We start from the raw sequence: 24,462 nt of genomic DNA, 5'->3' as shown, positions 1-24,462 counted from the left end.
ATAAACTGTGTGCCTATAGGTCTTGCTTGGAGAGGCCCCCTAGAATGCCCCGTTCTTCTTGGTCTGCCAAGAGGATATGGATATAAATAACTCAGGGCTGGCCCTGTGCCACATCTCCAGCTGTAATTTAACCTCTGGGTGTGAGGACGTGTATAAATAGTTTTCAGCCTGGGGCTATCCTAGCTGAGCTCCTTTATGTAGTGGACATTGTCCTTGTCCGAGAGGGTTGCTGGGAAGGCAGAGGGTTTGGGGTCCCCTGTATCAGCTGTCTGCAAGGAGTGGGGAGGTGCCTCTTCAGCAAGACCCTTGCCCCCTTGCCTAGCTTGAAGTGTGTCTGGTATCTGTAAGCAGTGTGGATGGACAGGTCTGGGTTTGATTCTTGGCTCTCTGAGGCTGTCCCTGAGCTCCTTTTGGACTCTACAGAATCTGGTGGCTGATGTTTTCAGCAGGTTAGCTCAAAATGGTTATTTTCATAGGTGGCTGGGGGGCTTCCAAGCCTTTCCTTCTTTAAAAGGAGAGGATCTTGAATATCTTAAAATCATATGTAAAGGTTTATGTGTATTTTCTGGAGAGAAACTTGTTGCTTTCATTAGATTCTTAAAGGATTCCTTCACCTCTCCCAAATTAAGAACCTCTTCCATCTCCAGATGGCCAACTTGGATTGGCTGCCTAGAGGATTATGAATTTAGCAAAGGGAGCTGTGATTGATTAGTGATGCCTGCCACTGACATGGAAGGGGCAGAATCATGGATGGGGCAGATCTGCTAGAACCCAGCTAGTCATTCCTGGGACCACTGGTTCACCAGTAGCAGGAGGAATGGGGGTCCTGGGGTCATTCCTTTATTCATTTTTTAAAATTTATTTATTTATGTTTGGCTGAGCTGGCTCTTCTCTGCTGCATGTCAACTCTAACTGCAGTGAACGGGGCCTACTCTTCACTGTGGTGGGCAGGCTTCTCACTGGGGTGGCTCCTCTTGTTGTGGAGTGCAGGCCCTAGGCGTGTGGGCTTCAGTAGTTGTGGCGCACAGACTCAGTTGCCCCATGGCATGTGGGATCTTAGTTCCCTGACCAGGGATGGAACACGTGTACTGTGCACTGGGTGGTCGATTCCTAACCACTGGACCAACAGGGAAGTCCCTCCTTTATTCATTTGACAACTGTTTGTTGATCATCCACTCTGGGCCAGGCTTCATGTTGGGATTGGAGAGTTAATGAAGTAGGTAGAGGCCCTTGACACTCCAATGACAGGACACACGTGATTGACTGCCTCTGCAACGGGAATAGAGCCACGCAGTGAACTAGATGGTAGCATTTCCACTCAGGTTCTCTTGAAATCCCAGTTCTTCTCTGCTCCCTACCAAGCCATGCCTGGGTTACCCTGGTGGCCCGGAGAGGAGCTGTTTCTTGGGGGCCGATGAGCCACAGACAGATGAACCTTGTTCAGAGGTCCGTCTGGCCTTGGAGCAGAGCTGTGCCCAGGAGTGCCATGGGATAAAGAAGTCACCATCCTCCTGAAGAAGACTCAACCAGCAAGATTGCAGTGGCTGGGGAGGGGCTTGGGATCCTTTGTCCAGCCAGAGACTGTGAGACCCATCTTCTCCTTGGGGATCCCATGCTGGCTTCTGCTACTGGCCTCATTAGGGGTCCTGCTCACCCTTGATCTTTGGGCCAAGAGTGCCCAGAGTATTCCTCTTGGAATTTCCTGTGGCAAATTGACACAAGGCTGGAATGTGAAACATTGCTAAAGGCTCTGGGAAAACAAACACAGAGAGAAGCTGCAGCCTAGATATTTAGTTTGCAAGATAGGGTTTCCATGACTTCTTGCTCTGGCCACTACAGGGAGGTCGGAATGACTGGACAGACAGCACCTGTACACCTGGGCTCCCTAAAGCTCACACCCCAGAGAGATGAGGTACACCCCTTGTCTAGCTGAAGCTACCACCGGTGGAGTTCTGAGTGAGAACCCACTCATCCCTGAGTGATTGGCAGGAGGAATGACCCACTGTGAGGGGATGCTGCTTATGCAGAAAGAATCAGAGTACAAGTCAGTCAGGTTTGTTCACACTAGAGGTGTCACCTATGATTGGCTGTTGTGGATGAGGGAGGGCATGCTCTCAGCTACCCAGATGCTGCTTCCTTCACTGGGCTTCTTGATATTTCTGCTTCCACCCAGTGATGTGGGCTTTTTCTTTGCTACTGTCTCTATCCACTGGGGCTGCTATAACAAAATACTATGGACCAGAGCATTGACCCAACAGATACTTCTTTCTCGCAGTTCTGGAGGCTGGAATCCAGGGCGAGGTTGTCAGCACAGTTGGGGTCTTGGTGAGGGTCCTCTTCGGAGTAGAGTTCTCATGTGCTCTTCCGTGGCTGGTGCTTGCCGAGAGGGACTGGGTGTTTCTTCCTCTTTTCATAAGGCTGCTAGTCCCGTCATCGTGCTCTACCCTCATGATCTGATTGCTTTTCAAAGACTCCACCTCCAAACACCATCACGTGGGGAATTAGGGTTCAACAGATCAATTTTGGGGGGACACAAACATTCAGTTTGTAGCACCTGGTATGTGTGTGTGTGTGTTAGTTGTTCATTCATGTCCAACTCTTTGTAACCCCGTGGACTGTAACCTGCCAGGCTCCTCTGTCTATGGGATTCTCCGGGCAAGAATACTGGAGTGGGTAGCCATTCCCTTCTCCAGGGGAACTTCCCGATCCAGGACTGAACCTGGGTCTCCTGCGCTGCAGGCAGATTTTTCTTTTAACCATCTGCGCCACCAGGAAAGCCCTAGACTTACACTTCATTCAGCGTCTGTTTGGTTCTCAGCTCTCTGAGCCCTCTCGTAGCCTCTCCTTCCATTGACGTGTTCTATTTTTTTAATGTAGACATTGTTTGCTTTAGTTCTGTTGAAGTTTAGTTGATTAACAATGTTGTGTTCATTTCTGCTGTACAGCAAAGAGATTCAGTTATACATACATATACATTCTTTTTCTTAGTCTTTTCCATTATGGTTTAGCATAGGATGGTGAATATAGTTCTGTTCACTATGCAGTAGGACCTTGTTGTCACTGATGCTTCCTAGAACTTGTCTGCATCCTTCCTGTGGCACTGATTATGTGGCTTTCTGTTGATACTTTATCTTCCCAATTAGGTCTCTTTAAAATATTCTTATATATAATATATGTATATGCATGCATGCTCAGTCACTTCAGTTGTGTCCAACTCTTTGTGACCCCATGGACTGTAGCCTGCCAGGCTCCAATGTCCGTGGGATTGCCCAGGCAAGAATACTGGAGTGGGTTGCCATTCCCTTCTCCAGGGGATCTTTCTGATTCAGGATCAAACCCGTGTCTCTTACATCTCCTGCATTGGAAGGCAGGTTCTTTACCACTAGTGCCACCTGGGAATCTCGAATATATATATGTACCACTATATATATATGTATACATATATAAAATTTATTTATTTATTTAACAAATATTTATTATGTGCCAGGCACTGTGCTAGACACTGGATATAGATACTGGAGAGCACAATAGAGATGGTCCACACCCCCTTGGAGCTTATAGTCTGATGGAAGAGATAGACAATAATCAAGCAAACAATGTATATGATTAACAAGCAACACAGTATATGTGATAATCAAGCAAAGTATATGATTAACATCTTTGAAATGAGCAGGATGTAGAAATAGAATGTAATGGGGGAAGAAGGGGGGACCTCCTTGGGCAGAGTGGTCAGGGAACATTTATCTGAGGGGGTGACATTTAAGCTGAGACCTGAAGAGTGAGAAGCCAGAAGAAAGACAGGTGGGAGAAGGAACATCTCACACGGAGGCAATAGCATGTGCAGGAGCTGGTTGAAGGGAGGAACTTGACATTTCTGGGGCCGTGAGAGGAGGCTAGTGTGGCTGGAGCTGAGGGAACCAGGGAGAGACCTACAGGCAGGGCTAGGTCACACGGGGCCATCCCAGGCTGGGGCAAGGAATCTGGATTTATTCTTTTTTTTTTTTTTTAAAACGTTTATTTGGCTGCACTGGATCTTACTTGCAGCATGTGGAATCTTCAGTTTTGGCATGTGAACTCTTAGTTGCAGGATGTGGGATCTAGTTCCCTGATCAGGGATTGAACCTGGGGCCCCTGCATTGGGGGCGTGGAGTCTTAGCCACTGGACCCCCAGGGAGGTCCCCAGAAGCTTTTTTTCTATTAAGTGTACTCAGAATAAATCTAGAGACTTCCCTGGTTGTCCAGTAGCTGAGACTCCACGCTCCCACTGCAGGGGGCCTGGGTTGATCCCTGATCAGAGAACTGGGTCCTACATGCTGCAGCTAGGGGTGTGCATGCTGCAACTAAAGATCCTGCACGCCACAACAAAGACAGAGGATCCTGTGAACCGCAACCAAGACCTGGCACAGCCAAGTGGATAAACAAATGTTAAAAATAAATAGATAAAAAGGAGGAAGCTTCTGAAGTCAACTAGTAATATTATTGAGAGTGTGGTGATGGATGATGACTCTGGCTACTGGGTGGAGAATTAAGGGAGGCAGCAAGAATGACCTCAGAGAGACCAGAGAGGAGGTTATTTAAGTATCACTAGGTCAGAGATGACAGCAGCCCAGGCTAGGAGGGTGGCTGTGTGGAGTGAGATAAGTGCATAAATCTGAGATATTTTGGAGATGGAAATGATGTACCTTGATGTGGGAGTGAGGGAGACAGAGGAGCTCAAGGAGAGCTCATGGGTTTCTGGCTTGAGCCCCCTGGTGGGCGATGATGCCATTTCCTGGGATGGCGAAGGCTTGGAGTGGGAGATTTCCATTCCAGGCCTGTGAATTTTGAGATGCCTTTGAGACAGTCCTATCTGGAGCTTGACTGTAGTTGTAAGTTCTGGGGGTCATTAGCATATTTATGCTGTTTCAGGCCAGGGGACTGTGTAGGTTTTCCTAGGGAGAGGCTAGCATGAGAGGAGGCCCTAAGAATGTGCCTGCCCTCCTGGAAGTGCACGGTAAGGGTTTGCAGGTATTGTTAGGGCACCCCAGGAGTCAAAGAGATTTTTGAAAAAGAAGACATGGACAGGTGTGCCAGATGCTGCCGATAGCATCTGGCGAGGAGAGGCAGGTGACCCCTGGACTTGGGAAAGTGGCGGACGTCGGTGACGTCCTCAGCAGCAACTTTGATGCAGTGATGATGACAGAAGCCTGATCAGAGGGAATTCCCTGGTAGTCCAATGGTCAGGACTCTGTGCTTTCACTGTCGAGGGCCTGGGTTTGATCCCTGGCCCAGGAACTAAAATCCCACAAGCTGCATAGCCACAGAGAAAGAAAGAAAGAAACGTGATCAGAATCGTGGCCACGGGCTCAGTTTCTCCAGCTGCGGCCGAAAGACTCCTTACAATGTGGGAAGAGGCCTTTCTCTAAGTGCCAGGCTCTTCTGAACAGCCTAGCTGGCCCACCCTCTTAGAGAAGATGACTCTGGCGCTGCCAAGAGGAACCTTGATTCTTCAGCCTCCTTCATCGAGGGATTCCTACCACAGCCCGAGGAGTGCCTGAGAGGTGCACCAAGCTGCCTGTGCTGGGCGTCCTGTCTGTGCTGGTTGGGGCTGCGACTCCTCCTGTGGCCAGCCAGGATGTGGTCTTTGCCCTCCCAGGATGATCTCCACAGAGGTGAGAAATTCTGCCCCCCTTCTTCTTAAGTAACATTAGCCTGGTATTCTGGGGCTGGCTGTCCTCCTCAGGGCCCTTTCAGGGGATATCTTAGAAGACCCAGAGACCTACAGATGGCTCCGTTGTCTGAGGTGGGTAAGCATAGCAGACCACCATTAGCACCCTCCCACCTAGGGCAGAACTAGGATGTTGAATTAAGCACCAAGGAACAGTAAGATCCTCAAGTGGTTGTTCTTGTTCAGTCACTCAGTTGTGTCCAACTCTTTGTGACCCCCTGGACTGCAGCATGCCAGGCTTCTCTGTCCTTCACTATCTCCTGGAGCTTGCTCAGACTCATGTCCATTGAGTGGATGATGCCATCCAACCACCTCATCCTCTGTCGCCCCCTTCTCCTCCTGCCGTCACTCTTTCCAAACACCAGGGTCTTTTCTAATGAGTCAGTTCTTTGCATCAGGTGGCCAAAGGATTGGAGCTTCAGCTTCAGCATCACTCCTTCCAATGAAAATTCAGGGTTGATTTCCTTTAGGATTGACTGGTTTGATCTCCTTGCTGTCCAAGGGACTCTCAAGAGTCTTCTCCAGCACCACAGTTCAAAAGCATCAATTCTTTGGTACTCAGCCTTCTTTATGGTCCAGCTCTCATATCCGTACAGGACTACTGGAAAAACCATAGCTTTGTGTGGACGTTTGTCGGCAAAGTGACATCTCTGCTTTTTAATATGCTGTCTAGGTTTGTCATAACTTTTCTTCCAAGGAGCAAGCGTCTTTAATTTCATGGCTGCAGTCACTGTCTGCAGTGATTTTGGAGCCCAGGAAATAAAGTCTGACTCCACATGGGGTGAGAGGGAAATTTGGGGAGAACTGCTCGCACCTGGCCCAGAATGCATTGTACTTGTCCAGCAGGATCCTTCGGAGCACGGGAATTCTCCATCACTCGGCCTTTGGTGGGCTGAGGGTGCTCAAGAAAAGACTCCCTGGATGTGTTCTTCAGAGGGGCTGGTGTTGCAGCCCTGGCTCCAGATCCTTACCTTGGCAGTTGTGAGAGCTTGACTGAGTTTTTTAACATCACACAACCTCTGTGCTTGTAAAAATTAGGACAGTTACACCTACGAAGAAGCTTGGTCCCTTATTCCCCAGGACTTCTGGGGTGCTCCATTGCTAGGTACTCAGCACCCAAGATGCTGAGTTAAACCTTGGGCTGTGCGGGCTATGAGGTGGAGGGCCAGCCCCCAAGGCTGGCAGGGGCCATCAGGGAAGACAGCTTGGAGAAGGTGTCTGAGCTGAGCTTGAAGGAGGAGCAAGCAGGCCTGTTCTAGAAGGTGACCCTTCTGGTTCTCTCAGAGGATATATGTGTCTCAAAAAGGAGGGAGCAGGCAAGGGAGAATCAGCTTATAAAACCTTTGTGCATTTTGCCAAGGAGTCTGATTTTCTTAGAAGACACCAGGGAGCCATGATGTGTTTAAGGCAGGAGAGAGACCCAGTATGGTTAGTACTTTAGAAAGGAAGATCCCTTTGGCCACTGTGCACACAATGGGTCAGAGGAGAGAGAGGCTGGAGACGTGGGTGTCCTAGGGGCCCACTGTAATGGGGCCTGAGGTCAGGAGTGCCGAGCCAGGGGGTGCGAGGGGTGAGGCCAGTTCCCAGAACTAGCTGGATGTGGACAGTGAGGGAGTGGGAGGAGGCAGGTGGACACCGCAGTCTCTGACCTGTTGACCAGCTGGCTGACAAAGTCATTACTACCCGAGAGATGGGAGCAGGAGGTCTGGGTGTAGTGTTAATGTTAGTCTCTTCAGTCGGGTCTGACTCTTTGTGACCCATGAACTGTAGCCCACCAGGCTCCTCTGTCCCTGGATTCTTCAGGGAAGAATACTGGAGTGGGTTGCTATGCTCTTCTCCCGGGAATCTTCCCGACTCAGGGATTGAACCTGGGTCCCCTGCATTGCAGACAGATTCTTTATCGTCTGAGTCACCAGGGAAGCCCCAGTCTGGGCATAGAGGGAAGGTGTTTGGGTTTTGAACTTGTTTGTTGGGAAGCCTTTGGAACAGGCAAGTGGAAATGTCTATGTGGGAGTTTGGGAGAGAGGTCGAGGCTTGAGATTGAGATTATGGGATTAAGTGAAATAAAGCAGGAAGAGCTGTGAGGAAGAGCTTTTGGGCACAGAGGCGCACAGTAAACATTGGTCCCTTCAAAGAGCTTGTAAGCTCATTTGGGGAGACAAGGCTCACACGTGTGGAAACATTTAATATGAAGAGGACGCCCTGCTTAATTAAGTGTTGTAAGGATTAAGCTGCCTGCTGTGGGTGTTCAGAGGAAGGGAGCCGTGTGGCTGGAAGAGCCATGTTAGGTGATGTGGAGTGGGGATCCTGCAGCTAGCGGGGAAGGAAGCTTCTGGAACAGGGCAGGAGGGGAAACCAGACTGGACATGGATGTCCCAGAAGAGAGGGATGTCCTGCTCGGAGCACAGGCGCCAGTGGGGAGACGCTGGGAAGATAATGACTCCAGCAGCCCCTCCCAGCCTCCCACCTGTCAGTTCCTAATTCCAGCAGACTCCAAACTTGTTGCTCAATAAGAGGAAGAAACAGAGGCAGGTGAAGAGTCCTGGTTTAGATACTAAATCCTAATATTACCGCTTCATGGGGAGTAGATGGGGAAACAGTGGAAGCAGTGTCAGACTTTATTTTTTTGGGCTCCAAAATCACTGCAGATGGTGATTGCAGCCATGAAATTAAAAGACAAGCTTACTCCTTGGAAGGAAAGTTATGACTAACCTAGATAGCATATTAAAAAGCAGAGATAGTACTTTGCCAACAAAGGTCCATCTAGTCAAGGCTATGGTTTTTCCAGTGGTCATGTATGGATGTGAGAGTTGAACTGTGAAGAAAGCTGAGTGCCAAAGAATTGATGCTTTTGAACTGTGGTGTTGGAGAAGACTCTTCAGAGTCCCTTGGACTGCAAGGAGATCCAACCAGTCCATCCTAAAGGAGATCAGTCCTGGGTGTTCATTGGAAGGACTGATGCTAAAGCTGAAACTCCAATACTTTGGCCACCTCATGGGAAGAGTTGACTCATTGGAAAAGACTCTGATGCTGGGAGGGATTGGGGGCAGGAGAAGGGGCTGACCGAGGATGAGATGGCTGGATGGCATCACCGACTTGATGGACATGAGTTTGAGTGAACTCCGGGAGTTGGTGATAGACAGGGAGGCCTGGTGTGCTGCAATTCATGGGGTCGCAAAGGGTCGGACACGACTGAGAGACTGAACTGAATATTACCACAGCTCTGTGACTACCTCGGCCCATAACTAACACTGTGATCTTGTTGGAAACTGGAATGAGTTACCTTGTTAGGTAGGAGTTCCCCATTCTAAGGGGCTTCCCTGGTGGCTCAGATGGTAAAGAATCCGCCTGCAATGCAGGAGAGCCAGGTTCGATACCTGAGTTGGGAAGATCCCCTGGAGAAGGGAATGGCAACCCACTCTAGTATTCTTGCCTGGGAAATCCCATGGACAGAGGAGCCTGGCAGGCCATAGTCCATAAGGTCACAGAGTCGGACATGACTGAGCAACTAAGCACATATGCCTCATCCTAAGAGGTACAGAGCAGAGGCTGGGGGCCCCTTGCCAGGCCTCAGATGAGCGTCAGGTTTGGGACTTTTGTCCCTTCTGAGCTGGTGTGATTGTGAATCTCTTGTCTCTCAAGTTCAAATGAAGGGAATGGATCTCATGAACCAGGAGGTCCCCTGTGCTCCCTTCTCCTCCCTGCCCCTCCCCTTCCCTCTCTTCCTTCCCCTTTCTTTCTTTTTCTCCCGATTTTCAAAATGAACACTTTCCTGCTTTTGCTAATTACAAAAGCTGTATGTGCTCGCCATAAAACATAATTCCGCCAAGACAGGAAGGTCGACTCAAGAAAGCAGACATCATCCGCAAGCCCAGCACCCTGAAATCACCCTGAGATAAGTGTACGTTTAGGAGAATGTGTACCTCCAGGCTTTAAAACTAGGCATCCGCATATTTTGACAACAGTGATGTTGTGTAGTGTATGCTGTTTTATTAGTGCTTTTTTCCCGCTATATTAATGTTTCAGTCTTAATGTCTTGGCACGTCCAGGTTTACTGGTTTTGGTGGCAGTCTCCTTTTCTTCGTGGGTGACACGCAGAACTTGCTGTGGTTACATGTATACATTTGCTCTGTCATGTAAGAATCTCATAATTGGATTGGAGCTTGGCACATGGAAGGGGACAGACATTCTGGGCCCTGGGACAGATGGGGAACTTAGGCAAGCAGAGAGCTGTTGTCTTGTGGACTCAGGCCTTCCTTGTGATGAAGGGGAGGACAGGTGACCGGGCTGAGCTGGGGTCTTCTCGGTGGGTGGGTGTGTTTCTGGGAAGTTGCCATTTGTGAGTTTGGGTTGTTCTCTGCTGACAGGCTGTTCAGGAGCCGGTAGTCATTTCCTATAACTTCTCAGGGCAGTGCCCAGGATGAGGACTGTACTAGGTCATCAATTTGAGAATGGAAAAGGCAGAGGCCTCTTAAGCATCCAGCCAAAGACAGAAGGCAATGCCCGAGGTGGAAGGTTTTAGGAGTCAGTGTGTGTATTGGCATTGTTAAAAAAAATCAGCTGGCTGCTAATGTGGAGATCACAGCTGCCGCCACAGTGGAGAGGGCTGGAGAGTGTTGGTGGGCTGAGCCTGGAAACAAGGAAGGTCTGGGGCAGTGGCATATTTTCTCCATTCGCTTTTCTAAGTGTTTGTTTCTCAGGGGGAGTTTTAAGTAAACCGAGCAAGGATCATTGCCTGCGACTTGCTAATCCTCCCCTCGCTGCAGCAGAGACGACTGGAAATCCCTAAGAAATCAACAGATAGTAGCTCCCAAGTGGTGAGCAGTGAGCTCAGAAGAGTCAGGGCTGCAGCGGCCAAGGTCATTAAGCGGCCAGCTCTCTCTGATGCCATTGGAAGGAGGTGTGGAACTGTGCTAGCAGAAGAGGTGGGCTTTTACCTTCTGGAAGATGTGCAGGGAAGAAAGCTGGGCAGGTGGACGGGTCTGGGGGCCCCTGCCTCCTCCTTCCCCTGCCAGAAACTCACGCACAGATGCCCAGGGAGGAGGAACCACTTTGGCTACCTCTTAGCGACCTCTTCTGTCTCCTTTTTCAGGCTCATTGTGTTCTAGTTGTTTTAATTAGCACCTGTGTCTTTAAGGAAGTTGAGTTGGCATAGGGGGGCCTCAGATAGAGCTCACCAGAGCACCTGCACTGGCCCAAGATGAGGAGAGAGGACTCTGGAGATTGCCACCCACTGGCCTGAGCACCCCGTCTCCTGTACTGATTGAAGGAGGTGTGGCTTGCAGGGACCCTGTTGCGAGGCTGTGTGATGGGGGTGCTGGCCGGAGTGGGGCCTGGCCTGCTCTTTCCCCCTCTCCTCCAAATTTCATTTTAGAGATGAAGAAGCTGAGGGCCAGAGAGGTAGAGTTACCTGCCCACAGTCACACAGCTAGGAAGGGACAGGAATCAGGCAGAAGGTCAGGTCTGGGCAGCACCCTGTCCTGCCAGGTGGCTTGGCATGGTGGAGGGCTGACTGGACAGGGATGTCAGACACTGGGGTCCCAGGCTTGGGACCTGGAATATCTCTGAGGTTCCTTATTTAAAGGAACTGTGCCTACATGCTCAGTCTCGTACCATTCTATATAACGTTATGGACTGTAGCCCACCAGGCTTCTCTGTCCGTGGGATTTCCCAAGCAAGAATACTGGAGTGAGTTGCCATTTCCTCCTCCAGGGGATGTTCCCAACCCAGGGATGGAACCCGTGTCTTCTGTATTGGCATGTGGGTTCTTTACCACTGAGTCACCAGGGAAGTCCATTTATTTTTATTTTTTTATTTTTTTTATTTTTAGGGAAGTCCATTTAAATAATTTGTTTTGTTCAGTCACTCAGTTGTGTCTGACTCTTTGCGACCCCATGGACTGCAGCACCCCAGGCTTCCCTGTCCTTCACCACCTCCTGGAGTTTGCTGAAGTTCATGTCCATTGAGTCTGTCATTTAAAGGACAGACAGAATCAAATCTGTCTTGTCTACCTTATGGGCTGTTGTGGAATAGGAAATGAGAGAAGATCCAGGAAGGTACTTGGAATGCTGCAAAGGATATCTCCCCTCCCATTACCCACCCCCCCAGCCCTCCAACTGCTTCCCATCCTTCCCAGTCATGTTTAGAGGCCTGTACCCTGGAGAGGAAAGTGGGTAGAGACGGGTAGGTCCCCCCACAGAGGGAAGGGGCGGAATGTCAGGTAAGACTCAATGCTTGAGTCCATGCAGAGCCCTGGCTTTTGGCTTCTGGCTGTGGACAGAAGGTCTAAGACCAGTTGGATCATGGGCTAGACCAGACCTCTGCTTCCTTCCTTTTCCTTCCAGCTCTTTGCAGGAAGCTCATCAGACAGTCCTGAGTCCCTTTTGTCCTGCCAGAGTCCTAGCTGTTTGTCCATGGCACAATGAAGGCTGGGCTGGGAGGGGCGGGGCGTGGGGTGCCCATCCTGGGGGTCCTCAGTCCAGAGCCCCTTCCCCACTCTCCCTTTCTCCATAAGGGCTCACACCTGTATTGCTCCTGTTCCCCGCCCTCCCTCCCCCCTGGGTCAACCTCCCAGAGGTCAATGGCAGAAAGGAGGGGGGAGAAACAGAAATGATGATGACTTTGATTTTCTTCTGTCGGAGCCTGGGGAGGGTGGTTGTTTTGCTTCCTGGACCTCAGTGGAGAATTCTCTGCCAGACAATCATCTCGGTGCTTTCATTGCTTTCTGATGCTCCTCTAACTGCACAGGGTCGGCTATTAAATGGTCATCAAACCTCAGCCTCTATCCCATCAATAGTCATAAAGTTGGGGAGATAAAAGCCATCAGTTTTCCATTATAGCTGAAAGCAACACTGTAGATAGCTATTTTCTGAATGCTGCAGATAGATGTATTTTAACTCGAGCAGGGTTTCCAGTGGCCCCAGCTCAGCTGTGGGTCCTGCTGGGCCCACGATAACCTGTCAGGTGGTTAAAATGGGGACGGAGCCTGGGTTTTCTCTCTCTTTGTCTTCTTTCTCCTGGGAGGAGAAAGGAGGTATAGGGTGCTGGCTGGGGGCTGCTGGGGGTAGGACTGGGGGCTTCTTCCCTTGGTTCTGACCAGATGCTGTGCATAAGTGCAAGGGTTGTCATCTGCTCATTCTAATGGGAAATGACCCATCTTTGCCTGAGTTGGGTTGTGGGCAACCTGGGGGGCTGGATCCAGAGTAGGTGCCTGGTAAATTGATAGGGGGTCAGGGATTGCAGAGGGCTTCCGAGGTGGCTCAGCAGTGAAAAAAAGCCTCCTGCCAACTCAGGAGATACGGGTATGATCCCTGGGTCAGGAAGATCCCTGGACACAAAAGAGTCGGACATGACTGAACACACACACACACACACACACACACAGAGTTGGGGCCAAGGCTAAATCTGGGGAATGGGAACGGCTGCAGCCTGTGGAAGCTGGGAGACGGATGCGGACCTCGGGAGGGTGGCTGCTCCTGATATACAGTCTCTGCAGCTCCTCCGAGATGAGCAAGCCATTTGGAAATGGATTTTGCAATCTAACAGCTTGGCAGTGAGCAGCCATCAGATAAGTCCTCCGAATGAACTTTTCAAAGCACTCCAACCCCAGGACCCTTCTGCCTCTGGTATCAGAAGAATCTAGGATCTGAGACCCCCCATCTCAGGCTCCTGCCTGCAGCCTCCTCTGCTGGCCTCCTGCCAGGTGCCTGGACCCCAGCCTCCTTGGATGTATAACTTGTCTCTGCTGTCCCTGCCTCTGGGGTCCAGCGGGAACCGGCTCCCCTGCCTGGGCCTGGCTGCTAATGAAATGGAAGGAGCCTGTTGATCTTAGCAGACCCTTTGAGGTCACCGGCTCTTTGAGGCTTCTCTGTCTTCCTGGAGGCTGTGTTCTCTGTTCCCAACCCCCGCTCGTCTCAACCCCCCTCAGAGCCCTTCTTAGGATGCACTGCGGTTGTAACATGTGGATTTCACTGGACAACACTCCTGGGTCAGATCGCATTTCCTAATCTTAGTCGCTCCAGCTTCTCCCCGCCCCAGCCTGGCTGGCAGGAAAGGCAGCCCCAGTGAATGTAGCTTCCTTGTCTGGGCCCCCAGCCCCTCCCCAGGATCTAGGCTCACGCGTGGGAAGCCTGCAGGGGTGAGGAGCTGATGGTCCACCCTGTGGTGTTGTCCTGCCCACCAGCCTTACTGTGTGGCCCAGGCCCTTCAGCATCTGCTGGGCGCCCCCCTAGCTGCTGCAGTTGTCATCTGCACTCACCCCAGACTTGCTCAGAGAGACCCTCCACCAGGCACTACCCTCAAGGCCGTGGGGCTGCCAGTTCAACATCTCCTGGGGGTTCCTCACAAGGGCTTGAGGGGCCCAGGTTTCCTTTAACTTGGGGAATGGCCTTCTCTCCAGCTCCAGTAGGCTTCTCTGCCTTCCCTCTCCATCACCAAGCCCTGGTGCCTCCTCTTCTTGGCTTGCCTTCCCCAGGCTTCTGAAAATAAGCCCTCCTCTGTCTGGGACTTCCCTGCTGGGTCCAGTGGTTAAGAACCCGCCTTGCAGTGTACGATTCGATCCCTGGTCGGGGAACTAAGATCCCACGTGCCCTGTGGCAACTAAGCTGGCATGACACGACTAGACAATGAGAGAGTCCCAACAAAGAGCTCGCATGGCACAAGCAAGATCCTGCATGCTGTACCTGGGATGGCGCAGCCAAGAAAAACAAAGTAACTCCTCTTCTTGGCGGCAGGGGCATTCAGGCCTCCCGGCCTCCCTTCTCAAGGGAACGTGTGGATATCAGGGAGGAAGGTGAGAGCACCTGTCATTGTTTCAGTTCATCTTCAGTGTCTTCTGCATCAAGCTCTTCTGCCTGCAGCTGCCATGTGGCCTGCACGCTGTGCCAGCACACAGACCCCTGCCCCTAGCCCAGGGCTGGCATGATGCAGGGTGCCAGAAATGCTTGGTGAATCCTTGAATGCTCTCTGTGGCCTGCAACAGAGATTGCAGGAGGTAACTTAACCTTTTCTTAATGACACAGTGCTCTCCTTGACTACCGGTTAATTCACACAGATGGTACCCACTATGCCTTAGGTATTTCTTTCAGGAGACTGTTGGCCCCTGTACTAATTAGCCTCAGACACCGTGAATCTTGAGTCACTGTGTTTTGCTTTTCTAGAATTTCTGTCTTATCCCCTGTGTCTGCCGTCACTCCTTGCTGAACGTTCTCCCTGCCCCTGGGAGTTTTCCTCTGTCCCCCGTTTTCTTTCCCTGCTTTTCTCTCGAACAGAGAAACCAGATCACCTGTGTGTTCAGATTATCTATGCACTAGGCACCATTAGACCTGAAGCGAAGTGATAAAGGATTTTCTTAGGAGTAAAATATCTGTTTTAGTGTATAAACATTATACTCTCCACTCAGGCGGCTTCCTTGTTCTTGGCAGGCTGCCTGAGAAGTGACCTACAAAAGTGCCTTTACGGTAGAGCCTTTCAGATTAAAAAAAAATATTTTAAGATGAAGGGACACGAGAAAAGAGACACGAGAGCATATTAAGGACTTTTGGAATGAGAGTTGGCCACACAGATGGATAAGGAGAGGTGGACCCTGTTCTCTTTGCAAAGGATATGGCCAAATCTTCATCATTGGTGGTTATCCCTGTTGACCTTGGGCAGCAGCACAATTACACCTTTTTTGTCACAGACAGTGGGCCTGGGGATTCAGATGAGGGGGGTTTGGGCCTACAAGGGGTGAGGGTCGTCCCATCAGCAACGGATATCGTCTCATCGAAGGCTGTTGCTTCTGCGTCATGTGGCAAGCCAGCACCTGAGTTGGCCATGGTGGCAGTGAGGCTTGACCCAGGCAGGGTGCTGTAAGGACCAGGTAGAGAGAGTGCATGGCCAAGGGCCTCTTTTCAGAAAGTAAAAAAAAAAAAAAAAAAAAAAATTTAATTGAAATATAGTTGATTAACAATATTGTATTAGTTTTTGAGATACACTATATATATACACACACACATACACACACATTCTTTTCTTTTTCATATTCTTTTCCATTATGATTTATCACAGGATATTGGCTATAGTTCCCTCTGCTATACAGTAGGTCCTTGTTTATCTATTTTACACCTGTGTGCATGTGAGCTAAGTCGTTTTAGTCACGTCTGACTGTTTGCGACCCTATGGATTGTAGCCCGGCAGGTTCTTCTGTCCATGGGATTTTCCAGGCAAGAATACTGGAGTGGGTTGCCATTTCCGTCTCCAGGAGATCTTCCTGACCCAGTGATCGAACCCATGTCTCATGTCTCCTGCACTGGCAGCCGGGTTCTTTGCTAGTGCCATCTGGGAAGCCCATTTTACATATAGTAGTGTGTATGTGTTAATCCCAAATTCCTATTTTGTCCCTCCCCCTTTTTTTTCCTTTGGTAATCATAAGTTTGTTTTCAGGGTCTGTGAATCTGTTTCTGTTTTGTAAATAAGTTCATTTGTGTCATATTTTAGATTCTATATTTAAGTGATATTGTATGATATTTGCCTTTGTCTGGCTTGCTTCACTTAGTATGATAAACTCTAGGTCCCCCCACGTAGCTGCAGATGGCACTAGTTCATTCTTTTTTATGGCCTAGTAACATTCTATTGTATGTACCACACCTTCTTTATCCTCTCATCTGTCAGTGGACTTTTAGGCTGTTTCCATGTCTAGGCTATTGTAAACAGGGTAGCAATGAACATTAAGGTGTGTGTATCCTTTTGAATTATAGTTTTCTTCAGATGTATGTCCAGGAGTGGGATTGCAGGATCATATGGTGACTGTATTTGTAGCTTTTTAGGGACCCTCCATACTATTTTCCATAGTGACTGTACCAATTTATATTCACATGAGGGAAGTGTGAGCTGGAGATCTGTCAGTAGCTTGATGGATGGGATGAGCTCTGGACCAGAAATCCTGGGTCCTACTCCTAAACCAGCCCCTTCTCTCTGGGAAACCTCAGGGGTGCTCTGTATCCTCTCAGCACTGGCTCCTTTATCTGAAAACCAAGGGGATGAAAGAAATGATGCTTATCCCAGCTTACATGCTGCGTTGACTGTGGCTTGCCCTCTTACCAGGCTTTGGGCAGGAGAGAGGGAAGTATGTGATGGAGAAGAACTGTGGGGTCAGGGCATCAGTAAGCTTCCTGCTACCCAGCGAGGGCCAAAGTGTCTTTGTCTCATGATTTGTAAGTTTGTATGGGAAGATGCGGGCGGAGGGTGTGTGGCTTCAGGAGGGAGGTTCAGGGACAGAAATACCGGGTGAGGCGCCACTGGATCAGCTGAGCCGTTGGGAGAAGTGCTTTCTGCTTGGCTGAGTGTGCAAGGCCAGACTCAACCTCTCTGGTGTGTGGACAGGAGCATAAAAGGGCTTCTGCGGAGCAGCTTCCTCATTTCTGGAGTGAGGAGGGGTTGGGCTCACTGGTCTCCAAGGTCCCTCCTGACCCCAAACACCGAGAACCAGAGAAACACCTTTGGAGTTCCCTGTCTTGCCAGGAAGAGAGGATGTGGGTGGTCTGCCCACTGGCCCATCCCCTCTTTAGATTTCCTGGGTGGGGTCCAGATGATGGGTCATCCTTCCAGAGCATCCTGGGTGGTGCAGCTCCCATTCTAGGTTGTCCATCTCTGAGAGCAGGACCCTGGGTCTGTGGGACCAAACAGGAGGAAAGAGCTATTCTCTGATGACTCCACCCAGGGGGTGCCCTTTGGGGATGGTGGTGGGAAGAAGAGGGATGCAAGTACATGTGTTCTCTCTGATGGTTGGATAGAATCACTGCCTCAATGGACATGAGTTTGAGCCAACTCCGGGAGATAGTAAAGGACAGGGAAGCCTCGAGTGCTGCAGTCCGTGGGGTTGCAAAGAGTCAGGCACGATGTGACTAAACAGCAGCAGCGTTTATTTGTTTATTTTTGGCTACGCTGGGTCTTCGTTGCTGCACGCAGGCTTTCTCTAGTTGCAGCAGCGGGGGCTCCTCTCTAGCTGCAGTGTAAGGGCTTCCCACTTTGGTGGCTTCTCTCGTTGCAGAGCGCAGGCTTTAGGCCGTGTGGACCGCAGTAGTCGTAGCATGTGGGCTCTGCAGCGCTGGCTCAGTAGTTGTGGTACACGGGCTTAGTTGTGCAAGCGTGTGTATTCTCCGGGGGATAAGTGCGTGTTCAGAGGAGGGTGCATGAGCGATAGAAAGTGTGTGTCCCCATGGGAGGGGGAGCTTCTATGGGAGAGCAGGTCTGTGAATTTTACCAACCCGCTCTCTCATTTTCTCTGAACTGTAGATGCTACTTCTGTAAAGAAATTGCCATCCTCTTTAATAATAATGAAACCCAGGCTCTCCACAGTAAAAGGGGAGGAGGTCTCCTGGCCCCCACCCTCCTCTCCTGGGCCCCCCTTCCATTGGGGCTCTCTCTGGGATGACCACCAACACTTCCTTCCTGTGATGGGGTGGGGGCAGCCCTGCTTGCCTTTAATACTCAAGCTCCAATGGTGATGCCTCTCTACTTTCTAAAACCTCACAGCCCAACTAGGATCAGTTGTTAATGACACTTAAATAAAGAGAGACTTAGGGAAGGGAACACAGAGGTTAGCCTGAGCCTGGGGTGTATCTGTTTTCCTGAGACCAAGCGTCTCTCTGCCTTATCTCTGTCATACTCTGATCTTGGGCTATCCCACGTCACAGGTGCCACTTGGCATCTGCTTCCCTGGGCACAGGCCTTAGACTCTGCTGGCCAGACCCCAGGGGGCCTGGCTGCCCAAGGGGACCAGTCCTTTCCCCTTATCGCTGCTGCTAGGAATACCACTCCCTGGGGAGACCAGTCTTGCCCAGAAGGGTGTGCCTTCCAAGGTAGGTGACATTGACGGAGCTGTGTGTTAGGTGCCTGTCACTGTGAGGACTTGCCATACTCAGCCTCAAGTGCTCTTTATTTATTTACTTTTATTTTTAAGATTTTTTTGGGGGGGGATGTAGACCATTTTTAAAGTCTTTATATTGAATTTGCTATATATAATTGGACTTCCCTGGTGGGAATCTGCCTGCAATGCAGGAGACCCGGCTTCAGTCCCTGGATTGGGAAGGTCCCCTGGGGAAGGGAATGGCTACCCACTCCAGTATTCTTGCCTGGAGAATCCCATGGACGCAGGAGCCTGGTGGACTACAGATCATGGGATCGCAAAGAATTGGACATAACTGAGCGACTGACACTTTCACTGCTTCTGTTTTATGTTTTGGGTTTTTTAGCCGTAAGGGGTATGTGGGATCTTAGCTTTCTGACCAGGGAAACTTTCCCTGCATTGGAAGGTGAAGTCTTTTATGTTTTTTTAAACTATTTATTTTGTGTTGGGGTATAGCTGATTAAGAAACAATGTTGTGATAGTTTCAGGTGAACAGTGAAAGGACTCGGTTATACATATACCTGTATCCATTGTCCCTGAACCCCCCTCACATCCAGTCTGCCATATAACATTGAGCAGAGTTCTATGTGCTATATAGTAGGTCCTTATTGGTTACCCATTTTAAATATAACAGCGTGTAGATGTCCATGTCAGCTCGCTGACTATCTGGAAGGTGAAGTCTTTGCCACTAGACCACCAGGGAGGTCCCTCAAGCGCTCTTTACAATGCTATTGTTATTTCTGTATGCTCAGATAAGGGCACTGTGGGCCCAAGACTTTTAAGTGACTTGCCCATGATCACACAGAATATAGGGTGGAGCAGAGGCCTGAAGCAGGGCTGGCTCCAGAGGCTGTGTTGTCACAGTTACCGTGCAGGGTCTCCACTTGGGTCTCCCCATCTCCATTATTTGTAGCTCTTATTAAAAGGCTGATTCCCAGGTCCCTCCTAAAATCTTTTGAGACAGCTTCCTAGATTTGGGGCCCAGAAATCCAATTTCCCCATGGCTCCCTGGGTGATTATCTTCGCTTTGAAAGTTCAGAACCAACCCTTGCTGGAACCCTGACACTGGGTCTGCTCTGGGGCCTCTGCCTGGCATTGGCAGGGTAAGGGAGCCAGTAGAGAAGATTCTGGATGTGCAGTGACAAACAAATCCACTTTGTAGGCAAATATATGGGGAAAAAATGGAAACAGTGACAGACTTTATTTTCTTCTTGGGCTCCAAAATCACTGCAGCCATGAAATTAAAAGATGCTTGCTTCTTGAAAGAAAAGCTATGACAAACCTAGACAGAGTATTAAAAAGCACAGACATCACTTTGCCCAGAAAGGTCCGTATAGTCAGAGCTATGGTTTTTCCTGTAGTCATGTATGGATGTGAGAGTTGGACTGTAAAGAAGGCTGAGTGCCCAAGAATTGATGCTTTTGAATTGTGGTGCTGGAGAAGACTCTTGAGAGTCCCTTGGACAGCAAGGAGATCAAACCAGTCCATCCTAAAGGAAATCAGTCCTGAATATTCACTGAAAGAACTGATGCTGAAGCTGAGGCTCCAATACTTTGGGTACCTGATGTGAAGAGCTGACTCATTAGAAAAAGCCCTGATCCTGGGAAAGATTGAGGGCAGGAGGAGAAGGGGACAACAGAGGACAAGATGGTTGGGTGGCATCACTGACTCAATGGACATGAGTTTGAGCAGACTCTGGGAGATGGTGAAGGACAGAGAGGCCTGGCCTGCTGCAGTCCATGGGGGTCACGAAGAGTCAGACATGACTGAGCGACTAAACCACCACAACAAAGGTGCACCTGTGAGTGGGAATTTATCTGCTGGTGTCTTCTCCTTCTCTGTGTTCTCTAGGATTCTTCCAGTGGTGGAAGGAGGCTGCCTGGGCTGGAGGGTGGCCCAGATTTATCTGCCATTTGCTTGTGTGGAGCATCCAAAAGCTTTTGTTTTAATATCCAGCTGGCATTTTTACTATTAAAATGACCCCTGCCTGTTTATCCTTTGGAAAGCAATCAGAATATTTGCTGTGAATCCACACAGTTGGTGGAAATGGGATGCCAGTGCAGAGAGACCACTGTGGCGTGGACAGAGCACACGGATGGACCTGAGCCTTGAAGACGGGGTTCTGCGCAGTGTGGAGGCTGCTGCTGGTGGCCACATAAGACTGGGCAGCATTCCTGCGTGAGTCTAGCTGGCTCCTGACACAGCCAGTCTGCTGCCAATTGCAGCATCCCTTGCTCCCACACTGGGGCACGCCTGGCCCTGGGGCGACACAGGATCGGAGTCTGGGAACCAGAGGAAGTGAAGCTTAGGGCCCACAGCTGTCCTTGCCCAGGGGGAGAGCACAGTGGGAATCACTCCCCTAGGGCATCAGGGCTGCAGGTCCTCGGGTCTGTGCTGGAGGGGCCCAGATCCTCTCCCAGCACGGGCAGGGTAGCCCTTGCAGAGACTGAGACACTGGAGAGTAAAAGCCTATTCTTGGAGGAGTGGCTGCACAGGCCAGACACAGAGGGTCTCAGCCTGCATCTGAATAACGCTGAGGTTGGGAGTGGGTGAGGTCAAGTGCTTGCTGTAAGGAGAAGGAGATGGGTGATTGCAAGTGTGTTGAATAGCCCTTCCCCAAACTCCAGAAGGTTCACCTGGAACCCCAGAATGTGGCTTTATTTGAATAGGGTCTTGGCAGATGTAATTAATAAGGATGAGGCCACACTAGGTTAGTGTGGACTCTAAATGCCAATTGTAGCATGCCAGTTGGGCTTCCCTTGTAGCTCAGTTGGTAAAGAATCTGCCTGCAGTGCAGGAGACCTGGGTTCGATCCCTGGGTTGGGAAGATCCCCTGGAGGAGGAAATGGCAACCCACTCCAGTATCCTTGCCTGGGAAATCTCATGGACAGAGGAGCCTGGTGGACTGCAGTCCATGGGGTCGCAGAGTCAGGCACGACTGAGCAACTAACACTAACACTAAAGAAGGACAGGGCAAACACAGATATCCAGGGAGGAAGATGGAGGCAGAGAGATGGGAACAATGCAGTTTCAGGCCAGGAAACCCCGAGGATCCCTGGGAGCCACCAGCTGCTGCGAGAGGTGGGGAAGCCCCGTCCCCTGCTGCCTGCCTCCTTGGTCTCAGGCTTCTAGTTTTCAGAACTGAGAGAGACTTAATTCCTCTTATTTCCCCTGGTGACTCCAGTGGTAAAGAATCTGCCTGCAATGCTGGAGACCTGAGTTCAATCCCTGGATCAGGAAGATCCCCTGAGAAGGGAATGGCAACCTACTCCAGTATTCTTGCCTGGGAAATCCCACGGAGAGAGGAGCCTGGTGGGCTGCAGTCCATGGGGTCTCAAAGAGTTGGAAACAACTGAGCAACTAATGCTTTCACTACACTGAGCCTCTCGGTTTGTGGTGACTTGCCATGAGAGCTCTGGAAGATGAACACACGAAAGCAGGGTCTCCCACACTTCCCCAGGGGAGTCATCAGCCAGAGAGAGACCGTGACCCCCAAGGCTGGTGGGCCCGGGCAGAGTTCATGACCATCAATTTCCCATGAGAGAGAGGAGGGACCGCCAGTGAGCAGGTGCTGCATGGAAGGGTGGAGAATGCTAAGGGGGGATTTCTCAGGAAGGGAGAGGGTGAGAGGGTGGGTTCCAGGGCACTTGATTGCGGGGGGTTGTTCTGCGGTGTGTGAGGGGTCACTGTGCTTTCCTGGACAGAGAGAGGAGCTGGGGAAAGACCACCATTTTGAAGGCAGAGACCAAGAAAAGCAGATGTGCTGTAGGCCTATAAGGGACCAGTCTTCCTCATGACAACAAAGCCCAGTGACTCTTGAGGGGGAAGGGAAATGGGAGGAATAGGTTCAAGGTCAGGCAGCTACTGGCACTGCCCTCATGGCTGTGACCCCACCATGAGGCCTCTCACTTGACTTCTGCTGCCCCCATCATACCCAGCCCCAGTGGGTGATGTCCTTCCCACACAGGAGCAGTAGTCCAGGCCTGTCTGCCCCTCTGAGAGGACCAGTGGCCTTGGGCTTGCACCCCAGACAGACCAGGCTTCAAGTCCCACCCCCCAGCACTTCCCAGGCATGCCTCATGTCGTTTCTCCAGGCCTTGGTTTCCTTCTCTGGTGGGGAATTTTATGAGGATTAAATCCGTTAATACTTTTAGAGGTGCTTAGCGGACACACAGCAGATGCTCGGAATTGTTAGCTATTATTATTTACTATTAGTTCGGTAGGTCTCAGTAAAGACTGAGATGGAAATAATTATAGCAAACATAAACTGCATAAAAATATAGGAAACATAAACTGCATTAAAAAAACACACACACACAGGTTTCCATAGTGCGGGTTTCAGATTCCGAGTGTCTGGGCTGGCTCAGCTCCTTGTGGCTCTCCCCGGGCTGGGCATAGGGATTCCGTGAAGGTTTCCACCTGGCTGCCTACCTCGGAGCCTCTCAGCCCCGAGTGTGTAGTTGTGTCGGCGGGGGGCAACAGCTGGTTTCCTTGTGGTGGGAGTAGGGCTTGCTCTTTGTTGGGAGCTGGATTGAAACAACCCAGCCCTAATGCCTCAGTCTGGGGCTCAGAAACCTCCTTTGGGATGAACTACCTAGTATTAAGGGCTTCCCAGGTGGCTCAGTGGTAAAGAATCCGCCTGCCAGTGCAGGAGATGCAGGTTTGACCCTTGGGTCGGGAAGATCCCCTGGAGGAGGAAACAGCAACCCACTCCAGCATTCTTGCCTGGGAAACCTCATGGACAGGGGAGCCTGGCAGGCTACCGTCCATGTGGTCACAGAGTCAGACGCGACTGAGCACACACACACTACTACAGCTGGTATTAATACAGATGACGTTAATCATTGACTCCCCAGCTTCTCCCAGCTGGCAGGCTCTGCTCTGAAGTTGGAAGCTTGGGTGGTATCTTGTTCTCATTTGTGGCCATTGCTGCCACCCTCTGCTTCCTTTTAGAGCAGGGTCAAAAGCAATGGGTGTTGAGAAGGTCTGCTGTACGAGGGAGAGTGGGAGAGTCCTAGCCTGGAAGGCAGGGGTCCAGAGATTGGGTCTGGGCCATGGCTCCATTGCAGAAGGTTGTGGTAGCCTGGCCAACACACTGAGTGTGGCCCACGGAGACTTCTACCAGGAATGACACTCTGTGATGCCGTTACGTGTGCTATCTGGATTCGAGCCTAGGAGGTGGGTCGGGGGATCCTCTGCCAACTCCTGAGTGTCCCCCAGAACATAATTATTTTTGATTTCATTTCTGTTCAGTTTTATGCACATGGACTTACCATTGTCTTGGAGTCCTGGACACCTTCATTAAAATGGCAGCCTTCACCCCTTACCAATCCTTTGCCAACAGATCACCAGCCACCTGATCTCTAATCGCCACTCCCAGTTTGCCTCCTGGTTTGAGAGGCTTCTGCCTAAGACCTTCTAACAGCCTGTCCACCTACTATTTGTAGACCTCCTACTGCAGAGGAATGAGGCTGGGTAGTCAAGGGATAGCTCCCCTGTCAGCTATACAACTAGTCTACTTTCCTCATTGCCACATTCATTCACATATATTAAAACCCACTGTACTCCATTTCCAGTGCAGTGGTAGATTCTACTTTTTCTTTTGAACTTCAGTATCACCCCCAGAAATACCCAGATGAAATTCAGGTTACCTGTAAGGACATCTAGGCCAAGGCAAGAAGGGCCACCATGAAATGCCAGGCCCCATGAAGACCATCTATGGGAGGATGCTGTCAGGCTCTCCTGCCTGTGCAGGAATCTGAAGGACTCTGCTCCCTGGGGCCTGGGGCTCAGACATCACCACCCTGATGAACTCATATCTTCAGGCTTTGTTCCTCATGGGGTGTCCTCTGGTGGCTCTCCTTGAGCA

General features: G+C 50.4%; 1 protein-coding gene across 1 annotated transcript in view; it reads left to right on the top strand.

Moving 5' to 3' along the window:
• Positions 1-24,462, top strand: part of GFRA2 (GDNF family receptor alpha 2) — a 103,845-nt gene that overhangs the window by 44,924 nt on the left and 34,459 nt on the right. The gene's annotated exons all lie outside the window — the stretch shown is intronic.

The sequence above is a fragment of the Oryx dammah genome, unplaced genomic scaffold (assembly GCF_014754425.2).
Source record: "Oryx dammah isolate SB20612 unplaced genomic scaffold, SCBI_Odam_1.1 HiC_scaffold_1, whole genome shotgun sequence".
In the NCBI taxonomy this organism is placed as follows: Eukaryota; Metazoa; Chordata; class Mammalia; order Artiodactyla; family Bovidae; genus Oryx; species Oryx dammah.
This window is presented reverse-complemented; position numbering and strand designations above follow the sequence as displayed.